Below are 23030 nucleotides of genomic sequence, written 5' to 3'. Positions count from 1 at the left end.
TTTTAGTCGGAGTGGTCGGGGGACAGTTGTTCAGGATGGCTCAGGCGGTGTTGGGTATGGTAGTGTGGTCACACCACCATGCGGCTCAAAAAGTCCCATTGCTCCTAGACGACAGTGAAAGCCACAAGGAAGACCGCTCTCTAGCCCGGATATAGAAGAACGTGGCGGGGCAGCACTGAGCATCTCGCTTGATCTCATCTCGCAACACTGGTTGCAGGGACTCCCAAAAACGGAAGACAAGCGCGAGGAAACTTCATGAGTTGTGATCCTGGGCCGGCTTGCTAGAACTAAAGCCTCTATCCTGGGAAGAGTGGCGCCATTCATTGATGTGGAAATGCTTGAGACACATGCCGAGCGCCACTTCTGGGAAGAACATGACGTCTGAAATCTAGCTCAGTGCTTCGCTGTGCCGCCATGAACTTCCCAAGAGCTGCACGTTGCACGTACCTCGTGCATCGACGCAGCTCGCGCTACTTTTAAAACATGAAGGGGTTTTCGTTAGAACAGCCTCTCAGCTGAGATAGAGTGTTCTGGAAAAGACGAGTGGGGTCACCGGAGTGCTATTTCTGCACCTCCGCATGTGAAAAAAAAAAAAGGCTAATTTAAGGGATTTAAAACTACTTCGCTCGTAGCGCCCTCTCGGGCGCTACGAGCGAAGTGGTTTGGATAAGCCGTTTTTTATGAAAAACGCCTTGCGTTCCAACGCCAAGCTTGACCGGCACACTGATCAAGGTCATGGAAACAGTCACAGGCGTAGACTTCGGGGGGACATCGGGGCACGGGCCATGATCCTTACCGAGACGCTGTTTACGTGTAACGCCGACGTCGCCTTTATTGACAAAATACATGGGAAATGGAATCCCAGCTTGCTTTTGTTAGCTTCAATCTCCAGTTCTGGCGAAAAGGCAATGCGCTGCACCCCCCCCCCCCCCCCTCCGAAAAACGTCTCAGCCTGCCGCCCCCCCCCCCCCCCCCCCCCCCCCCCCCCGGGAAAATGGAATGTCTACGCCGCTGGAAAGAGTAGAACGCCGGGTTGTAATTTATATACAGCCTAGACGTCAGGCGTCACGTCAATACATAATGTCACCGCGACCTGACTTGTGGTAAGAACGCCATGCGACATCACGACGACGCCTTGACGTCAACGTCGTCATCGACGTTGACAACGCGCATTACACAATATCAAGACTGCGTTCTGACGTCATATTGCGTTGACAACGACGTCGATATCAACGTTGACGACGACGACGACGTCGCGCGACGTCAAGATGACGGCGTCCTTGTCAATTCGGCGTCATAAAGACGCTTGGTGTCAGGTCGTCGACATGACGCAACTCGACATCACGGCGACGCCCCGACAACTTCACGACGTCGACGTTGATGTTGGCGAAGGCGAAGACGTTACACGCCGTCAAGGCTTCATCGTGACGTCGTTGTGGCTTTGACGTTGACATCGTTCAAACGACGTTAACGCGACGTCATAGGGACATTTGAGGTTGATTAAGGCGTCGACGTCAACGTCAGCATCAACGTCCACGTTCACGTCGTTCTCAACGCGGCGCAGCGCCATGACCGCGTTACAACGGCGACTTGATGTCGGAAACAGCGTCCTCCTCGACGCGACGCGCTGTCACGAAAGCCTTACGACAGCATCTTGGTGTCAGGTAACGTCGTGGCGTCGTCGTAACGCCACGTCGTCGTGACGTGGTGTTTTGACGTTGCCTCTGACTTCAAAATCATAAAAAAAAAAAAACAATATAGCCCTATATTGCCCACATGACCTTGACATGTGTCGCCGCTCGCTTCGATCGCAGCGAAGGTATAGATAGGCCTTTTGCGCTGAAGCTTTGAACAAACTGTAGCGCACTCATTTTGGGTAGTACAAGCTCACCTGATTGAGCCTCGCACTACTTACGGCACGTTGGTTGAGCTTTTTTTTATTCTGTCTGGTGCTGAAGAACAAAAAAACACCTTTGGACGCCAGAAATCGGCCAGACTCAACGCCACAAGACAATCAAAAGTGCCAAATTTAAGACACCACCGCTAGGGTACGCGTATCTTGTCTCTGGGTGCATGGTGATGACAAAACACCTGTGTCGCGACGCTTTCATGTTTCTTTTTTTTTGCCATGTCTACTTTGGAACGGGTGAAAGGGCATCTCTTGGCTCACGCTCTTAGCGTCTTAGCTTTGACAGCGTTCGAATGTTTGTTGTTCTTTGTATTTTCACCGTGATCTCGAGCTCCGCACCAGAGCAGGCACGCATCTGCATGCGTGGCAGCTTGAGACGCTAAAGTTTGTACTACCCAAAACAAGGCCTAACAAGTCTCTTTTCATATATCACCCCCTGGGCAACGCAGGAGGCTTGGTTCCACCTGATCGCTTTCTACAGTTTGAGGTGCCACTGAGAGCATGAGCGGAGCCTGTAGTGCCTGTAGTTCGGCCAGGCTCTGGTTCGGCCCACTCAGTCGTTTCGAGTTCACTCTAGCTGAGACTGTGTGAAAGAAAGCAGTGCAAAATGTGGGGCGCGCGAACGTCTTGAGACGCGGCTTGAGTCCCGCTCAGCTCGTGCGCTGGCTTTGACATTGTTTCCTTTCCTACAGTCTCAGCTAAGACGCTGTTTCTAGCAATTCGGCCCTGGCTGCTTATCAATAGTTGCAAAGAACAAGGGTCATGGTTGGTGTAAAGCGCACAGTGGAAGCTTGGAGTCGTTGCATTATTAAACCAATACCACGAAAGTTGATCGTCTCACATATTCCTATTTCAAAAAATGAGGTAAAAAGTAATCCAATGAAAAACAGCCAGAGGAGGGTTTCGCCCAAGTGAAACGCTTTTGATTGCGTACTTCTAGTTGAAGGGATTTATTAGACCCTTTTCGTGAGCCTCGGATTTGAGCCACGATGACCAGCTGTATGTTGCCTTACGTGAGGCGCAGTTACTGGAACGCTAAAACTGAAAATCTCAAATCTCGGCACGATGGCGGACAAAACAGAACCGGCGCGGTTGAAAAGTTGAACCTTAAAAATATATATGTTTGTTTATTTTGGGAGTAAAGAGAAAAAAATTTCCCTTCGTCGTCGCTATTATATGTAGTTCAATATTTGCACATTTCGTGGCGTCAAAACATGGCGGGCAGCATTAAATAGATTATTTGTAGGCACTAAGCGTTTTCGACAACTTGCTTGTGACGCGCTTCTAATTTTTTTCTTTCGCACGATTAACTGTGATTGCAAGAACGAGGAAGCAGCGCGAAAAAATATTTGAGACAAGAATCCTCTGCGTCATGAGGAACAGAATCAGCGCCAATTTTCCTGAAGTCCTCAATCTCGAATTTCATCCACCTTTCAAAAGATGGCGCAAGTGCGCGTCGTGCGCTACAACATAAGTCTTTTTTAATATTTAGGACAATTAGTATGCTTTGAAAACATGACAATCATAGAAAGTGATTTTAATTAGACCGTAAAAAGCTCTAAAGAATTGTTGTTTAAACAGTTGTCCTCTTCTCTGGAACCTTGCGTACAGAGTCGAGCTTCGACATAGTCCCATGATTTAAAATTATTTTAAGTAAATCTGAATATGAATACAACTAAACCAGCCTTACAGAGAACCAGCCCAGTTCCTCTAGCGTACAATTCAGAAAGAAAAATAGAAATGAGATCAGATGCCAAAACGCTATTTGAAAAAAAAAAAAAAACAGAAAAAAAACAAGAACGCTTGAAGGGAATTCTTTGAAGTTTTATCATGATCAAGTAGTATTTACAAAAAAAAAAAAAAAAAAACCTGCTTCCGTTGCACTTCTAATATTTTTTTATGCCGAGTTCTTATGTTGACTAGGAGTAAGCCCTTAAGAGGGAGCGCTCCTCGATTTTCATCTCCGATAGGAACTTTTCAAGATTCCAGATGGCGCGCGCGTCGAAGGCGTGAAAAGGCGCTCTCCCTCCGAGGCGAATGAGTGCGTAACGTATCTGGGTCTAGCAGCGAAATGAGAGCTCGTGTCCCTTAAAACTCCTCGGGAAAGAACGTAAACCACATTTTGGTTCGTTACAGTTGCATTTCCTTCAGTGTAGTCGAAACGCAACCAAAACGCCGCTAGTGACAGCCTTCACAGTGCTTCCGTGCCCCGAGAAATTCGCGGACGGCGCTTCACGTCTCCTTCGGTAGGGTGACGTAAACGACACGTGATGACGTCGCATTCGATGCTCGCAGCGGATTGGCGGGTTTGTGAGGCTCGTGCCGAGTCGCTCACGGCGGCGGCGGCGGGCGGGCCGCGGTCGGCAGTCGCCCTGAGGGGCTAGAGGGGTGAGGAGTGCGGTCGGTGAATGTTCGCGGGGAGTGACTTCTCCGGAGGATTCGCAGAACTCTGAACGCCGATATGTTGTCCGTCCGGCGGTGACGGCTGTTCGCGCACGACCGCTTTGTTTTGGTCGTTATTGGTTGAGAAGACCTAGACTTTTCAGTCGCGATATGTCAGTCGGCTAGCCTTCCCGAAGAGAAGCAAAATCAAGAGGTAAGAACTTTTTTTTATGACGTCTCCATTCAGTTATGATTTCTGTCGCAAGTGATGTACATTTTCACTTTATCAAAATCGTGCGATTGCCACGATCAACTGAGAGTCACTTTGTGTACTTCAGGTTGGTGCGAACCACACACTGAATAAACGTATAACACCTATTGTAAACAGATTGCTTCCAGATTCGGATGTGTTCGAGGGACGAAGTACGTCGCTATCATTAGCTAGTTTGAAATTTTCATGAAAGCTCGCAACTGTTACTTGGTGTCCTGCATTGAACATAATTATTGACTCTGCTTTTAACCAATCTGCTATTTATACATTCTAGCGCAAGACTTGGTCGGCTCGGCAAACAGTCTTATCGACTCCAGTTTGTGACCGCCTCCAGTGCTTCAACTTGGGCGGTTTCGTGCCTGAAGACTGCGCTAATCTGCAATCAAGGGACATGATGTTATCATTCTATGCACAGGCCTTTCAAACATCAACTCGTTATCGTCTTCACTGTGTTGGCGTTTTGGAGGAAGGACCAAGTCCCGCTACAGTATTCTGAGTGAGGACAGGAAGAACATGCGTTCTTTCAATCGAGAACGTTTTCCACTTGCGTCTATTTTCCAAATTTAGATGAATTTCATAATTGCAATATTAAAATGCGACCGCGCAATGTGAATAAAGTCTCCTGGGTGCTTGTTTTGCACTTGACTGACCACCAGTTTTCGTTTCTACATTTCTTGTCGTGTCTCTATAGTCGTTCCTAAGTTTGATTACTTCTCCTCGACTACTAAGATCCCTCTTTTGTACTCGAAAAAGTAAAGCTACTAAAATATGTTACGTGAAGGGTCCGATTTTCCTCTACCCACTAAAAGAACGCAATAAAATGTGATGGTGCATGCGTATTCTACATAAATAAAACGTACAGAAGTCACCTAGCTTACTGATATTTGTTTGTCAAATATACACGCAGTTGTGTTATGTTATGCCGCGGCAGAAGACGACTCCGTCTTCAGATAAGAACGGCCGACCGTGTCCGGTAACAGTTTTTAATTTTGACCAGAAAAATGCATCTTGCTGCCTCAATGCCCCGAAAAACGGAACCGGTCTTTGTTTTAGGAAAAAGCAAACTTGCCTTCAAGAAAAAAAGTCAGAAACACCTGCTCAATCTGAAGCGTTGTTTGTGGATTTCGCAAAATTGGCATTTCAGGCAGCTCTCCCCCAAACTGTGCTGTGGCTACTGGCCCCTATGGGGATGGTTGACCTAAATTATTTATCACGACGTATTGACGTCGTTATTTTGAAATAGAAAATCGCACAGACGACGGCACATTGAGCCATACTGCCTAAGTTTTAACTTTTTTTTTTTCTCCGCATTTATTCAAGCCCGGATTTTCAAACTTTGCTAGCGTGTTGTCCTCTATCTGACCATAAATATTGTTGTCCTGATTAGCAAGAAAAGTTTACGAGAAACGCTTAAATGGAGGCATTTTACTAAATATGCATACTTTTGCAAATCAATTTAAAAAAAAAAATTGCTATCTTAGATATTTTTAACTCTTCCAAATTAACGCCAATGATATCTATGAGCATGATGAGCAAAAATATCATTGCATTGTTTGCGTGTATTATACATACCCGTAGTTGACAAGTTCATAATTTTTACAGCCCGTAAAAGTGCTCCGGGGTGGTCAGATGGACAGCGCTCGGGTGGGCGATAGTTTCTAAGTGATAATTTTGAGCAAGTCATGTTTTCTTTGTACAAGATTTAAAAAAAAAAAAATCAGCATGACCCGGAGCAATCCAGAGACGGTAGCCTGTCGCACGCTTCGCAGGGTACGTTTCCAGTAGTCGGCGTGTACGCCAAGCAAAGGAATCAACCGAAGTGGCTCCGATAGCAGATGTTTATCTCAGCGTGTAAGAGAATGGGGCTGCCGAGAACAATGAGCTTGGGCACGTAATCACAAAAGATATATTGTGCAACAATAAACAGGACGTGGACGGGAAGGAATACACGAAGTTTCGGGTGGACGCCCATCTTCTTGTAAGAAACAAAATATCGGTGAGTAAGAAGCATAGCCCCCTTTTCTTGTGACGTATACAACCCTTTCCTTGTTCCTCACCGTGTTTTGTAACTATCACTTGAAGGACGTTCCCCCGAAACGTCGTATTTTCCTTCCAGTCCACGTTCTAGGCAGTTTAGCTGCATCCTTCGCGTTCTTGATTAATTAGTCACCCAGAGGATCACGTCACAAGAAGGAGTGCGTTGATTGGTGGAAAAGGAGGGGAGGCGAAACCATTAGAGGGCACAAACTCTTCGGTTGCCATATATTATTAGAGAATATATTCACAAGCAACGTCATGCGTAGTGACAACCAAAAAAAGGGCTTGTAGCTGCGCTCCGATCAGTGATGATACCAGCCACGATTCCTCCCGCACATGCTACGGCCTTGGGAAAATTCACGAGTGGCTGAGGACGTTGCTCCTTTCTACGCACATTTTATCTAGGTCAGTGACGGCGGAGCAAGCTACTTCAAGAATAGGTACGAACTTCATGAGCTCGCTAAGACCGAGTACCTGTCGGCCAAGTAACAAGTTTCCGCTACTGGGAGGTAAGAACGCCTGCGATGGGATTGGAGGCCTCGTCAAGCACCATGATGCAACTGTTTACAACCTTCGAGGGCCGGCTACATCAGATATCAAATGTGCGTCAGATATGGAGGACGTCCTCAGCACCAAATTACCCAATGTGGCATTGGTTCGCAAGGGCTGACTTTCAGGAGTTCAGTTGAAATGAAAACCACAGCCTGGGATTCCCTCCATCCCGTGCCTGGAATTCAATTCTGGCACTGCTGACAGTGTATACATGCATCAACCCACTGCGACACGAATTGCTGGTAGCAAGAACGATAGCGTCTGCAAACAAGCCACTCGGACAATAAAGGCACGATTCCACCCAGGCCTGCTGGCAGTCTAGTGCGAAGCGGCTACAGTGAGTCTGAGACAAAAATGTGATGAAAAGGGAGCATAAAAAGTCTCAAGCAAACGAAAGTCTTTCTTTTCTTTTCTTTTTCTTTTTATTCTCTTCACGGTGTGCGGTGTGCGGCCCACCACGAGGCCCTATTGCCGCGCGAAGGTGCCCCCGTTGTACGTCGCCCTGTCCTCAATATCGTGTTAGAGCCCTATATCGTGTTACCTAAACGCCTGTCATCGGAGCCGCACCGATCGTTTCCCCTACGTGGCGTGCGCACAGAGGCTACACGCCCGCTGTAGAAAACGGGCACTGCGAAGCGTGCGACAGGCTAGCGTCTCGCGATTGCTCCAACTTCTGCGCATTTTTGTGACTCTTGTACTAATAATAAGGACAAAAAACAACCGCATCTCCACGTGGTAAATGGTGTTGATTGAGGCGAAGATCTGGTGGTGCTTGTCTGCGTAGACGCTGAGCCGCAGCATGCCGAGCCTTTCGTTCGTTTTCATCCATGTCACGCTGCGATCAAATGCTCAAAGGCGTATATAACCACGTTCGATACCACGCATTCTCTTTCTGACATGGATGAAAACGAACGAAAGGCTCGGCATGCTGCGGCTCATTGTCTACGCCAGGTGGGGTAAAGGTGGGTGAGGAGGAGTGGCAAATCCCGCGCGCCTACATCAAGGGCCTACATCTTGGGTCCCGAGTGAAAGATCGCGAAAGAGAGCGACAGAACATGAGAGAAAGAAACCAATGTTGCCAGCTAAAGGACGGCAGTCGCAGTGGTAATCGAGAAGACTGAAAACTCTCAGCAATATAAACAGTGATAATTTAACTTTGTAAACTAGATTCTGAGCTATTCTAACGCTTATAAAAAGCAGTATACTCATTACGCTGCATTAACTTTCCTTCTGTTGAAATCTCGGAAATCTTGTGTTTGCTTGGTTTCGTATTCCTGAGGCGCGCCCACTCGCGCCCCGCCTGGGAGGACGGTTATCTGGTTTAGTTTAGCGTTGATGCGAGGCCGTACATCTCCGCGCTATGCAAAAAGAAAGCTTCGAAAGGAACGCGAATATCTTTCCACCGGTAAGTTCGTGGATTGTTGAAGTTCATGACACTGCTCTGATGATATAATTATATTCGCGAAATCGAAGGCAGTTGGTAACAATGTGTGGGACCCCGAGGGTCTGCCTGCATGCTCCGCCGCTTGCGGCAGCCAGAATGCATGGGAAAAGGGCGGACCTTTTCCTCTAGAGTTAGTATGTACGATCTCTATGGTCTACGCAGACAACCACCACCAGAGCTTCGCCCCCAACAACATCATTCACCACGTGGAGATGCGTTTTTTTTTTTGCCCTACACGAGCACGTGCTCACGTGCTCGTGAGCGCGTGAGCTCACGAGCAGGAGCACGTGCACCCGACGGCGGACGGACATACGGACATGGCTAGCCCCTAAGGAGGTTCGCCCCTAAAAAATACGTATCACGAATTATCACTTCAAAAGTACCCTCCACCTCTGTGCTGTCAATCTGACCACCCGGGAGCAGTTTTACGCTGTGTAAAAATAATGAAATTGTCAACTAGGCGTATGCACAGGCCTCATTCATGGCAACCGCGGTAGCCTCCATTTAGTCAGTTTCTTGCTTTGTAACTTCAAAGACACACAAATAATGCAACGTGTTTTTGCACATCCTGTTAGTGCATATCATTGGCGTTAACTTGGAAGAGTTTAAAAAAAATCGAAGATAGCCTTTTCTTTTTAAATTGATTTTCAACATTATGCACATTTAGGAAAATGCCTTTATTTGGGCGTTTTTCGGGAACTTTTGCCGCTAACCAGGACAAAAATATTTATCACGAAGATTAGCCAAATAGAGGACAACACGCTGACAAAGTTTGAAAATCCTGTCTTCAATAAATGCGGAGAAAAAAAGATGAAACTCATACCCGTGCCACACGGGCAACTCAAATGCCATTTACAAGGAATGAAATTTGAGCGAACGGCCAATGAGCGGGCGACACTCCGGGCGTGGCGCATTCCACGCGCGACAGAGTGCGAGCTGATTCTCCGATCACACAAATCTCATTCGTTGTAAATGGCATTCAAGTTGCCCGTGTGGCACGGGTATTGGGCAGAATGGCTCAATCTGCAGTCGTCTGTGCGATTTCTTATTTCAAAATAACGACGTCGACACTTCGTGATAAATATTTTGGCTCAACCATTCTCATACTTACTTTGTCGGTAAATATTTGTGGGCCAGTAGCCACAACACATTTTGGGGGAAAGTTCCCTGAAATGCCAATGTTTTGAAATCCGCAAACACCGCTTCAGATTGAGCAGGTGTTTCTGACTTTTTTTTTTTTTTTTTTGAAGGCAACTCCTCTCCCGCCCCCCCCCCCCCCCACACACACACACACACACACGCAAACAAAAAAAAAAAGAAAAGAAACCAACAAAACAACGACCGGTTCCGTTTTCCTGGGCATTGAGACAGCAAGATGCATTTTTCTAGTCAAAATTAAAAATGGTCACCGGATATGGTCGGCCGTTCTTATCTGAGAACACCCTCTAGCATATGCCCCTTCCCCATTGTGCAAAGCATATCGAAGCGCGTAGATTAAATAAAATAAATAATGTCTTCGCTGTTTGCTATAATTGTTTTCGAGATCTATATATATATATATATTTTTTTTTTAACATGTAGCAATGTGTTGGAATAAAGGGTGATTTTGTTTTGGTTGGTGAATGTCATTTATGCTGACATACATGATGATAAGCTACAATATTGAACTGCGGAAATAAAAAAACAAAAACAAAAAAAAAACCAATTCTTATTGCACAAACTCTCTTCGCGAGATTATGAATTTTCCGAACAAATTACACATGGGTAATTAAATCCCCATGTATCGATTTAAGTTACCTTTAAACAAACGAGTTTTTTTTTTTTTTTTTTTTTTTAGCACGACATACTTTTATATCTTTTTCGGCATTTATACGTTAGGCATTTGTCGCTTGATCACTTGGCGTTTTGGAGTTCACGCCCCTGTATTGTTCCAAACTAACATCCGCAAGGTGGCTCGTAAAGTAAAAGAAAAATTTGCAAAGCATACCTAAAATGCCTTCCGAAGTCATTATCTTGTGTAAGTACTAGGACGTTTTGGGAATTTCGGGGGTAAACCTAGGGAGATAAAGGTTATCACATTGACATAATGTCAGTGTTATCCGATTACCTCATCTTGCGAGACGTTTGCTTTTAGAATCTCAATAATTGGCATACTTTTCAAGCAACACAAGCAGCACACGCACACCTCAAAAAATCGGAAAGAAATGAAAAAAAAAAAAAAAAAAGCGCGCGGCACGGGGCAGTTAGCATTACCTGCGCTGCGTCGCCCATTGGCAATGACATGAAACGCCAACAGCCCAAATGGACAGAGATGTGCGCATTTCAACGTCGCTCTTACCTCCGCGGATTACCGTTTTGTCGCGGAGGCATGCGGTTTAGAAGAGCTCCTTTTAGCGAACGCCGTTTTATCGATATCAGTTCATCCAATCGCAGTTTAGAGAAAATAGCGGCAGCCGGCGAGCCGTTTCCGATATCCCCCCGATTCATTAGCCTAGATTGCCGAACCCTTGGCGGTGAACTATTGGTAGTGCACGCTCAAGCTTGAGATTATATTAAATTTTCCCCCAGCGACAGTGAGGGGCGCGCGCGCCAAGCGCGGTCTGATTGGAAGCCTAGCTTGCCGCCGCTACAAACAACAGTTCTCAAACGGAGGCCTCGATAAAACGTACACCTCTCGCTAAACCGTGCTTCCATAAACCGTACCCTTTTCGCTAAAATGAGCCTCGATATAAAGGCGTTCGATCAGCCGTAGTAAATGCGCTTTGTCGCTGTTAGTACAAAACCGACCGCTTTCGCGGAGCAAAATATTTTACTTTGTATATTTCACTTTTTTTTATCAACTGGTTAACTTGCTCGGTTCACTGGGTGTGAAGTCTTGCTAGTCTGTAAGTTGGCAAGCCCATTCATTTGCGGGTGCAAATGCCGCGATCGGCAGGTTGCGCGAATTTGCTTTCGCCTTCCTCCCCTCCAACTTCGCGTGAACTCGTCCGTCCGGGGCCCGCTCCCGCGCTCTTCGACAGAGACGTCTGCGCTCAACTTCAACTTCAAAGCCTCCTGCCTCCTTTTTCTCGGTTGGAGACGCGCGCGTCTGTCTCCTTCTGTTTCCCTTCACTTTCAGTGCCCGCAAAGTCCGTCTGCAGGGAGCTGGCGGCACCGGGCAGCGTTGGGTCGCGTGCGCAAAGTAAAAACAGAAGGAAAGACCTCGCGCGGAGTTTGCACGGGTTTTGGCTCTTTTGTTTGTTTTGGGTTAGTTTTTGTTTGGTGTTAGTTTTCACGGTGTTCATTCCGCAGCATTGTTGAATGCTAGACATCAAAACAAGTAAAATACGTACAAATAACCGCTCCCCCACAATTTTCTTTTCCGGTGAAGACCATCTGCACGTTCCGTAAAAAAGACTTGTGGTGTATTGCTTTCAAAAGACGTGCTCTAGCGTTCGACCCTGGCATACAGAGAAGTGAGGTTTAGAACATTTCATTGAGGTCCGGACGAAGATGAAAGGCGCAATCTTCGGGAGCAGCCAAGTGAAATGGCTTTGCCGCGACCGTTTGTTTTTAGATGAGCGCATACAAGTGTGCACATTTAGCTTGTCGGGAGCGACGGTTCAGGCTCTCAAGGAGTGCATCGACGGGTTGCCTCTCAAAAAGTTGGATTTTGCGGCAGTCTACATAGGAGGAAACAACCTGCAGAATGGCGACAGGGGGTCAGCAGTGGTGAAAGAAGTCGTGGTAAGTATATGCCAGAATGGTTGTAAACTATGGAGAAAAATATGCTGATTTTCGGAGAAGTGCGGTTTAGCGAAGCTCGTTTTAGCGAACGCCGTTTTGGCGACAACAGTAAATCGGATCGCCGTTTAGAGAAAATGGCTATGCCGGTAGCTTGCCGAACCCTAACCAACCCTTGGCGATCCACGCGTTCGATCGACAGCGAGGGGTGACCGCACGAAGCGCGGTCTGTTTGGAAGCCTAGCTCGCCGTCGCCTACAAGCAGGATTTCTGGAACGGAGGCCTCGATAAAACGTATCCATTTTCGCTAAACCGTGCTTCGATAAACCGTACCCCTTTCGCTAAAATGAGCCTCGATAAAACGACGTTCGATCAACCGTAGTAAAGCCGTTTTTTTCTCTTTTTTGTGGACACTATTAATAGTCGTTTGAAGCAAACAACAAAGTTCGTTGAGTAAAACGAAAGTCATGCAACTATCTTGAGGTCTTTTTATTTTAGTTTTATACTATACCCGTTTTCACCTCAAGGACCTTTTCTACGTAGTAAAAAAAGTCCGGCTCTTCGCGGAGCACTACTAATTGCCCCCTCCATGCTTATAATAAAAATATATATAGGTTAAATTTAGATTAGATATATGTTATCTCATCAAGACGTACGCGTTCTAAACGCCAAAAGCACCGCTTTTTCCTCCGACAACCGAATTCCGTAAGAACTACTTCGCGCCGCGTATGAACACTGCGCAAAACTTGCTTTTTTTCTTGAGGTGAAAATGGGTATAGTTCCGAAAGAAAAACATGACGTATCTACATATTTGGGCTAAATTTTATATCTTTGTGTCCTTTTTATCGAGAAATACTATTTCAATTTTCCAATGATCCAATTAGTGTGCGCGTTTTTGCAAAGCGCTGCTAGCATCTGGACTTTGCTTTTCAGGAATTGCTCCTATGGCTCAGGCAAACGGCAGATTTCGTGTTCTGCTACAAGCTGATACCACAACTCCGAAAGAAGTCAGTTGACCCCGAAGTGCGGTTCTTCAACAAGGCGCTGCCACGTGCAATAAAGCGCGCGAAGGAGCGGAACTTGATCGCCTTGACTGTGGACGTAAGCTTGTATCTTTCCGAGTTGCCCTTTCTCATAAAATCGCTCGTCTCTTGTAAAGGCAAGGTCGTTAGATGTTCTAAGCAGCTAATTAGAAGAAAACGTAAACACTATTGAGAGGAGTTTACGCGTAATTTTGTTCAGTTTAACGAAATTACGCCTACTTTTTTAGACCCATTACATTCTAGCGAATAACGGCATTGATTTTCGCAAATGGTAAAGTACATTTGCATGAGCCAGGAGAAGCAGGAAAAACATTTTGATAATCTTAGTGACTTATTTGAGTCTTCAACATTCTTATTGTTAGAGTGCTGAAAATAAAAGCCATGAACGCAAGAACTTTCGCTCTGTCTCGGTCAGCGCGCACCTCGATAGAAATTCAGTTGCACCCGGAATAGGGGCAGCCACCCATCGTTCTCCCTTTCTATTTTTCCTTTATTAGACTTATTAAAAATGTTTTTAACAACAAACAAAAATGTTATTCCGGTCTACCTGCTGGCTACCATGAGCCTGTACATGCTGCACTGCCCTCTCCTAACTCGCTTATCCCCCAATGAATTACTGGCTTTTATTTCGCCTATTGTAGGGACAAAGGCGAGCACGTGCGCTAAAACCGGAGACCGTGACTAATTTGCTACCACGCGGTTTAAAGGGGCGTTGCAACGATTTTGAGTTCGAATTTCAGGCACTTTGTACAACTATACTAACACAAGTGTCACGCAAGCATACTCATGCGCAACGCCAATGAGCTACAAGTTTAATCGTCGTTGCGTAATTACGTTACCCTATGCAACAAGGTCACGTGACCATGTGACCACCATAGGTGCGCTATTCGCAATTTGGTTACGTGGCGCACAGGACCCCACGGGCAATGGCCCACCGATCACTTATTAGGGCACGACCGAACACTAATACGCAAGGTCTGTGGAGGGTTGCCACACGCTGTCCGCCGATAATGAACCTCAAGTACTTATTCGGAACAGTATTCGGTGAAAGTAGCAAAATCGTTGCATGGCCCCTCCAATGAAACAGCATTAACCATGATCATAATAAGCGGTTCAATCTTGCGGTACTATAGTGGAATAGGCCTGCTTTTGTCCAAAAACATCCTCTAAATCTCTGCTCGTTTTCAGCACAAATTCCTCGACCGAGAGAAAACGGTGAAAAAAGGCCTGCTAGCGGCCGACAACTATCACGTATCGGGTGGCCCCGGCACAGCGACCTTGGCTGGTATTCTGGTGGGCGCTCTGAGCGTCGCTTTTGGGCCATGGGTGAAGAAGCGGCCTTGCGTTGTTCGACGCCCACGAATTCAGAGTTGCGAAAGTTGTGGGGCTAAAGGCCACACGACAGGAGTTTGCCGGAGTTTCCTAATATAAAAATGCAGGCCCCAATGAAGTCTGCTGGCAGATGGACTTTTTTATTTTTAAGTATTGTTCAAGTATTTTTCAGTCTAAACATATTAATGGCTTCGTCATTCGCTGAGCATCCTCCGTAGCTTACAGGGACTGGCCCAATTGCTTTGGGAAAACACAGACGCTCGAGAACTTTTTTTTTTTTTTTTTTTTTTTTTTTTTTTTTTACCGCGGTATACATTTTGGACTGGTGTCACCCACTGTTTATTTTACCTTTATTTTTAAGATATTGAAAAGTGTCGACGAGCTAACGACGGCGGTAACGTTAATACAAAAAAGTGCGTTTCCTGAACAGTTGTGTACTAAGTTTCTATATATGTATATGCGCGTGTCAATAAAGATATCTGTAAATGTTTCGTAATTATACTGCTTATTTTATGGTATTTTGAACAAGAGGGCGGGTGACCACTTTTCTCCTGTGTCGCCAGCAATATGACGGCGGGAGGTTCGCCTGAAATAAGCAAATAGCACGACTCGCACGTATCTCAAATACTCAACTCAAAATACTGTAATTAAGATAATTTTGTCGGTATTTTGGTACCTTGAACATACATTTGATTGACGGTAATTAGTACTCTTTCTTAATTACATTTCTTGGTATCTTCTACTCAGTATCTCAAATACTTCTTTCCGGCTTATGAAGAAGTTTGTCCCCAAGGGGAAGTACTAACTCTAAATGTTCGTTTTTCTTCTTTGCACGTGTCTGCACGTGTCTAGGGGGACAAATGAGGTGTACTCTAGGAAATCATCAAACGATATGCGTTTCAGCTAAGTTAAGATAATCAGGGTGCCCCATTTTTTTATTTAGTTCTTATAACTTCAGCTCGTCGCGCGCTTATCAGGTTTCTTCGAAAGTAATTCAATTATTTTTCAAAGTATTTGCACTCAACTCAAGATAGCTGGGCGCAAAATTAACTTTAATACTACTCTAAATACTTTCTTACTTGGGTACTTAGTATCTTGTATTAAATACTTTTTGTCGAGTATCTTGTACAAAACTGCAAATAGCTGATGTCTATACCATATAAAGTATAGATAAAATCATCGGTTCAGATCGCCTTGAACCTGCAGACGAAAACCGCCTTGGTGTCGAAGCGCGAGGCAATTGATCGGATTTGGTCGGACACAGTGGGTCTAACAAATACTGGCAAGCGGGTTCCCAGTGGGTTCAGGCGTGTTGATAAAGTGATCATTTCAGCAATCTGTTTCGTTTTGCGTTCTTTGGCGAAGTGCACTCACAGACAACCTTTCGTGTCGGAGCCAGACTGAAGACTGACGTCTCGTTTATTAAATATGAAACGAAATAAAAGGAAGGCGCCTCTGGTACGGGGCGCTCAGGTTACGCGCGAAGCGGACCAACGGATGTTTAGATCTCGGGCTCCGCGCGCGAACGCTTGTTCTCGGTCCCTTTGGAGCTCGCTAGCGTCGGCGCGTCGGCGACTCCATAACACAATCCACCAGCCGGGATTTTTGTGCCACACGAATCATGAGATGATGGTCAGCTCTATGTACGCAAAATCATTGAACCATCGACCAAGCAAAAAGTAGAGTACCCATCTCACTCATATCCTTCAGTTTTATCAACGAGAATAATTTATCACTATGATTTCGCCTCGTCCTGCGATGGCCGTCCGCCGACGCTACGGCCCACAGGTTCAATCAGGAACCAGTCACGTAATACATTACTTCAACGCGCGCATAAGAAAAGTACGCTAATGCACACGTGCGTATAACTGGTCTGTGATTGGACGTGGTGTACCCTAACCTAGGTTCAGATAGGCACTCTAATTTTCGGATAAATGCTATAAACTCTCTAAACACTCGCCGATGAAACTATCGTGAATTCGGATTTATCCGAACAACTCCGAATTCGACGGCTGTCAGTTGTAAAATCTTGAGCGGTCCTGACCTTTTTCAGGGATCCTAGGACAGGTTTTGCAAACCGTGTTTTTTTTTTTTTTTTTGTAAGCGTCAAAAGGAACACCTTTCGCTGCACATATTTTTTTGTCACCCTCGCGGGCAACAGGAATTCGATAATCAGTCAGACTTTCAAAGTATCCGCAAGCAAAAGGCAGGACTGTGCAAAGGAATACAGATATTTTGAAGTAACTGACAGAGACATTTTATTGTCTTTATCATAGAACCTGAAAGTGTAATGAAAGAAAGAAAAAGAGAAAACGGAAGGAAGAGAAAAATGTGGACGGACCGTCTGCCTTTATGCGCCTTTATATGCGCGCATGCAGACACTAATATCCGTGCCACACGGACAACTCGAATGCCAGACGAATCGGCTCGCGACCTGTCGCGCGTGGAACGCCCCACGCCCGGGGTGTCGCGCGCTGATCGGCACATCGTTCAAATGTCATTCGTTGTAAATGGCATTCGAGTTGCCCGTGTGGCACGGGTATTAGACTACCTTTGATCACGATGAACATCCACCAGCTCACTTTGACTTCTGAATCGGTTTACTTTATGGTTTGCGAGTCTTAGAGTGTTAATTAAAATGATAATTAAATATCTCTGTTAAAGGAGCGATGCAACAATTTTTGTACTTTGCGCAAATACCGCCTAAAACGGATCCCTAACGTTAATGACGTATGAAACAGGCGTTCGTTTTTCACCCCACGCAATAGAAGTCCCAGCAAAAAATTTAAGAAAAACGAGCAGCGTTCACCCCCTCAACTCGCAGCCAGAACAAGCGGCCACGTGATCTGGAGCCGATTATATGCCGCCAGTCTTGATCATAGCCACGCGCTGGGGTTGGCAAAGCGCAGGACACGCGCTGAGTTCCAGACATTGTTATGGCTCGGCTGTTGTCGTCGTTGCAGCGATTGGACACGGGTCACAACCCGAATGCTTCTCGAGCTAGCGATTGTCACGAGCCCAAGTCGAGTGCCCACGCAATGCTCGGGTCCAATCTATGAACCGCATTCAAATATCGTCACTTGGGTGTACTGCGATCCCCACGTTACGTCATGAAATTTTGCAAAGGAGAGATTGAATGAAAATGATCGCTTTTGTCCTTGAAATTACACCGCAACAAAGGAGTTTCTTGGCCAATGGTGTTGCGCGTGAGTATCCTTGAGTCCCTGGTGTGCCGGTAAGCTCGTGTAGAGAGAAAAACATTCCAATTGAATATCGTTGCACAGCTCCTTTAATAGACCCTTTTCAAAAGTCAGAGTCCTCTTGTGGCAGTATAAAAAGCTCCATTATTGCCGCTCTAATGGCGGTGATAGGAGATCATGCGCGGCTAAATCAAACACCCTCGATTCCGTGCATCAAAGGTGACGTGAAAGGACCAACATCTTTTCCTTTTTCTGCTCTATGCTTTCGAAGACGTTCGATTTTTCTGGTGTGGAGAAACAGTTCCGCCATTAGAGCGTCGGGTCTGACTCTGCACAAGGTGGGTAGACTGACTTTCGGAAAGGGTCTATTAGCTACCTAATTCCAGAAACAACCTTGTGCTTAGTGACCCCCAAGTCGGGTAAGCTGTAGGCAAAATTAAAAGCATCCTAATGCCATTCTTTTTTATTTTTCATGCAATACGTTTGGTGCAACTAAAAAAAAAAAAAAAAATGAAAAACACCCGGTATATAAATCAACTTCGGGAGGGAATATGGTATCAAGAGGCTAGTTCGTTTCACGTTATGTGCGAGCGAAGCTGACGCTACAAGCGCGAGCAGGGTGCTTGTAACAGCGCCTTTAGCGCACGAGCGCACGTGCGAAGCCGGAACGCTCAGAGCGTTGGGCTCGCGCTTCTAGCTTCGACTATATTATAATAAAAGTTTGCATCATCATCATCATCATCATCGCTCGCCATCCCTCTGCGGTGGCGCTGCCTTGAGCACGGCGCACATGCAGAGGCTTCTTCTCTGCAAAAACGAGATGCTGTGATTCCGCAGTGCCCCCACCCGGTGTGGGCAAAGCAAGCGTGTTTGGAAACACGGCAGTCTTCGCGCGCTCGTCTTACAGATGCAAACAAACAAAAACACAAAATGGTCGGGCAGTGAAATCGCCGAGATGTCGCCACTTCGCACAAGCGGAGTGGTGTCAGAAAAAGAAAAAAACGCCTGCTCCCCGCAAAATCAAACCACAAAAGCCTACAGTGTAAACGCGGGCGCAGACACGTCCCAGGCCCCACGCGCGCGCGCAGAAACGTTCCTCACTTTCCCTCTTTTCTTTCTCTGCGTGTTGTCTTGGATGTTTGTTTTTATATATTTCTCCCTTCGTTACCTCTCTTCCTCGTCCCTCCTTTGACTCAGGTTCCTGCTCCGTTTCTCCTTACGATGGACCGCAGAGAACCCTACGAGCTATCAGAGCTAATCCAATGCCGCGTGAGCGTCACGTCACCTTTAGGACGGACACAGCGAAGCACGAGGCGCGTGGCCACGCGATACGTTCATATGCGCTGGATTGGCTCCTGCGGCTTGTGGCGTCCGTTGCGGTCCATCATAAGCTTGAGACGGGCTCCGTGTCCACCCATGTAACCGCCAAGAAACGCGCTCCGCGAACGGGCACGCTGTTTGAAGCTAGACGAGTTGCAACTATGCGTAGTACTCTCGCTTGGAAGAAGCACCGCCGTTGTTCGTGGGGAAGAACGCCGTCCGTCGTCATGTACGGCGACGCGGGGCTGGCGTTCTCGCCATCGCAATGTTTAATCTTCGTCTGGCCCTTGCAGAGCCCTTGAGCTGGTACGATAACTATCGCAAAGCCGCAGGGCTCGCTCGGAAGGTGTGGTAAAATTGATTTAGACGACTTTTGACAATATGACTTACACAACGTATGAAGTAAAAGCAGGGTGTTGGAACAAAATGTATTTTCGTACCGGTTTCATTTGCGTTCCATACAAAATAAGTTCAGTTCCGTTTCTGCTCCGGAACGAAACAAATAATGGTCCGTAACAACTCGTAAAGCACGCTTCAGACGGAGCAATTTCACCCAGCAACTTGACGTCGCAACACCAGCAACACCGGCCGCCCGCGTTCACACGCAGCAACCGAATCGCTCCGACTTGCGATCATCATGATTAAATTTGATTCTTTTTTCACTACTTAGACGCCCAGCTACGCACTACAAAAAGCGTTCTTATATCTTTGAACGGCGTTGAGAATACCAACTCATTTTTCTGAAACTATTTATTTCCGAAAACGATCCATTCCAAATCAGAACTAAGTCTTTAGCTGTCATTATCACCACCACAGGGGTGTCACGTGAAAATATCGCGTCTCTGATTGGCTGCAGCCGCTTCAACGGTCTTCGAATTGCTCCGAGTACCTCGCTTGTTCGAGCCGGACCCGATCTCAAGAATTCGCGTCGATCTAGGGAAAGTTAGGGAACAACCCGCCAGCAACCTCAAAATTGCTGGAAAAGTTGCCCCGTTTGAAGCGGGCCTAACAATTTGTGTTCAAAAAAAAAAAAAAAAAAAAAATTGGAAAGGAATTTAACATTTCCTTTTACACAAAAATAGATAATTCAAGAGCTCTGGAGGGATCCGCGTAATCGACACTGCTTCTGAGATCATGTTCATTGCGTTGAGGACGATATCATGATCAAGGCACTGAGCATGAACTCAGAAGCAGCACGTCATCAACTGTGCTCGGTGAAATGCGAGACCTCTGGTACGATAAAATATATGTCAGCGCCCAGAAGGCCCGCTCTACGCTGGCCTGTGTGGCTGGCACACCTAGGGCTACTTGAGTTGACGTATAGACGCTTTGCTCACGCGTAAATTACAGCCGCCATAACTGACCATGTGTCTTGCCAAGAGGCCGGGCCACAAAAACTAGCGATGATGAGTGAAAACAAAGCCTGCATCGGTGAAAGGAACACCATGGTGTCTAGAAAAGCATTGGCTTCTCATGTAACCACAGTAGTAAAGCGACCCGAATAAAAGGAAATAAAAAATGAAGGTCAGTTATGGTCGCGCCCATGCACATCTGCTGCAAAGCGTCCGGTACATTTGTCGTCCACACACGGTCCGCGAGTATGGACGACAAATGTAAACTGCTTGTGTATTTTTCAAAGGAAATCTAAAAGAACGATTCAGAGTCTGCGAGATGCACGAACTCGTGTTATAGTCCTCGTGCGAATAAAGCAATGGTCAGGGTAACGCGCGAGGAACCGCACCGCCGAAAGTGGTGGTCGTTTGTAAATTATGTACAAGGTAACCAATGTGTATGCTCTCGAAATAAACACCCAACTGTGTGGACAACAATCTAGACAAAGCGGTCCCTATATTTCGATCCCCTCCCCAATAGTCAAATTCACGAGACGCTCTCACTGTTCATTAACTATTTCTAAGCCAGTTCATTCATGCTATAACGAGTCGCAAAAATTCATCAGCCTTGCTCTTCCAAGCGATAAAACAAATTCCGAGCAGGATACATTGAAATTCGTTTCAAAGCACACTGCCGAGATAAAGCCGCCCATAATAATTGTCTCTAAAATAGCAGCTGCAACATGACGAATCACGGAATTAACTCAAGATATTTAGCACATCTTAGTCCAGCGGTTCTCAGACTGTGGTCCGCGGCGACGTTTGAAGGGGTCCCAGCTGGTTCGAGGATCACCCTGTATATCTCTTCAAAAAAAGCGGCGCACAGACACAACTAAAGGGAAAAAAATTAAAACAAATACAAATTTAATAACTCGAGCAAAATAAGCGAGACCGTACTGAACGTAAGGTTGAATGTACTGAACGTAGATTCAAATAAACACTTGTCAATTACACACACATTGGACACGAGGCGACAAAGACAATCACAAGACATTACTTCAAAATCCGTCTTTACAAACGGACCGGCGTGGAGAGTTCGGCAGTAGCACTGTCAATATATAATAATTTTTTAATTACATAATATATTTCTCGCGACACTGTATTACATAAATGACCTTAATAAAACACTACCAAATGATCTCTCCCGCGACATGCGCTCCGGATTAAAATATTTTGTCAATATAAACATTGTGTTTGCAATTAACACGCTATTTATTTTGTACGAGGGGTTAGCGAGTGATTGCTTTATTCAATATGCAGAAATAGCGGTAGTGCGATTCCCGTGGCCAAACCAGCCAATTATGTTTGGTCCATTTAAATACCGCTGGATCCGCTCCGCAAGATAACCCAAAACTAATCAATGTGAAAACTGAAAACCTAGATACCTAAAATCCCTTTGGGTTTTAGCAATACGTCCAAATTTATTTAGCCTCTAATAACTTTAAATATATAATTCCAACACCAGCCATAAACCCGCTCGTGGGAAACTTGATTAGCAGATTTTAGTTATTTACCCACCCAGCTTATCGCTACAATGATCTCCCATGCAATGTTCGCTGAGCCCCCTAAAGGCACAGTGAATACGGCACTAAGGTAAATGCCTCCCCCTCTTTTAAAAGAAAAACACGTTCCAGTTAAGTAAAAACAACACTGTATATTAGGTACTTTAAAATTAAATACATAATCGAATACATATATGACAAACTACCGGCATATACCTTCGTTACTTCATCACAACTGGTTAAAACCTCTATACGACAGAGTATTTTTATACAATTTTTCTCGACACTGATTGTTTCTTATCGTATTTCATAGCAAATTTGTAATGATTGGTGACCAGGCAGTTTTTCATCACTTGTGAGCCTATCTTCCAATAGTCCTGATCCCCACACGTTCTGCTCCTCGGAAGACTTCATAGAAGGTTGAGGCACTTTCGTGGTAGTTCGTTCCACAGTGCAGAATCGGTCAATCTAAAAAATAAAAGCAGAGAAAAACACCATGAACGGTTACAGTGTCTATTCACGTGCTGAGTCATCGCCCACAAACATGGCCACCACACGATAAAGCAAAACTTTGATTCACGAGTTGTGAAAAATAAAAGACAAAGCAAACTCGCCAATGGGATAACTGCGTTTGCCTTCGGCGGCCATACTTTTGTGTTGTGACTCGGCATCAAAAGGCAGTATGACGTAATACAAATACAGTCTATTAGCCCCGAGAACGAACGCAAGCGTCGCTGTTGTTTCAGTACACTGATTGGCCGAGGCGTCCAAGATCGTTTCATACGTCACAAGGAAAGGATACAGAGTTTAATCGCAAAATATTACAATCGCACGAATAAAAATATAATAAAAACGGCGCTAAACATAAAGCAACAAATTACGGTGAAGATCACAGCGGCCAATCACCAACCGTCCGCAAAGTGA

The sequence above is a fragment of the Ixodes scapularis genome, unplaced genomic scaffold (genome assembly GCF_016920785.2).
Source record: "Ixodes scapularis isolate PalLabHiFi unplaced genomic scaffold, ASM1692078v2 PGA_scaffold12__126_contigs__length_90152505, whole genome shotgun sequence".
In the NCBI taxonomy this organism is placed as follows: domain Eukaryota; kingdom Metazoa; phylum Arthropoda; class Arachnida; order Ixodida; family Ixodidae; genus Ixodes; species Ixodes scapularis.
This window is presented reverse-complemented; position numbering follows the sequence as displayed.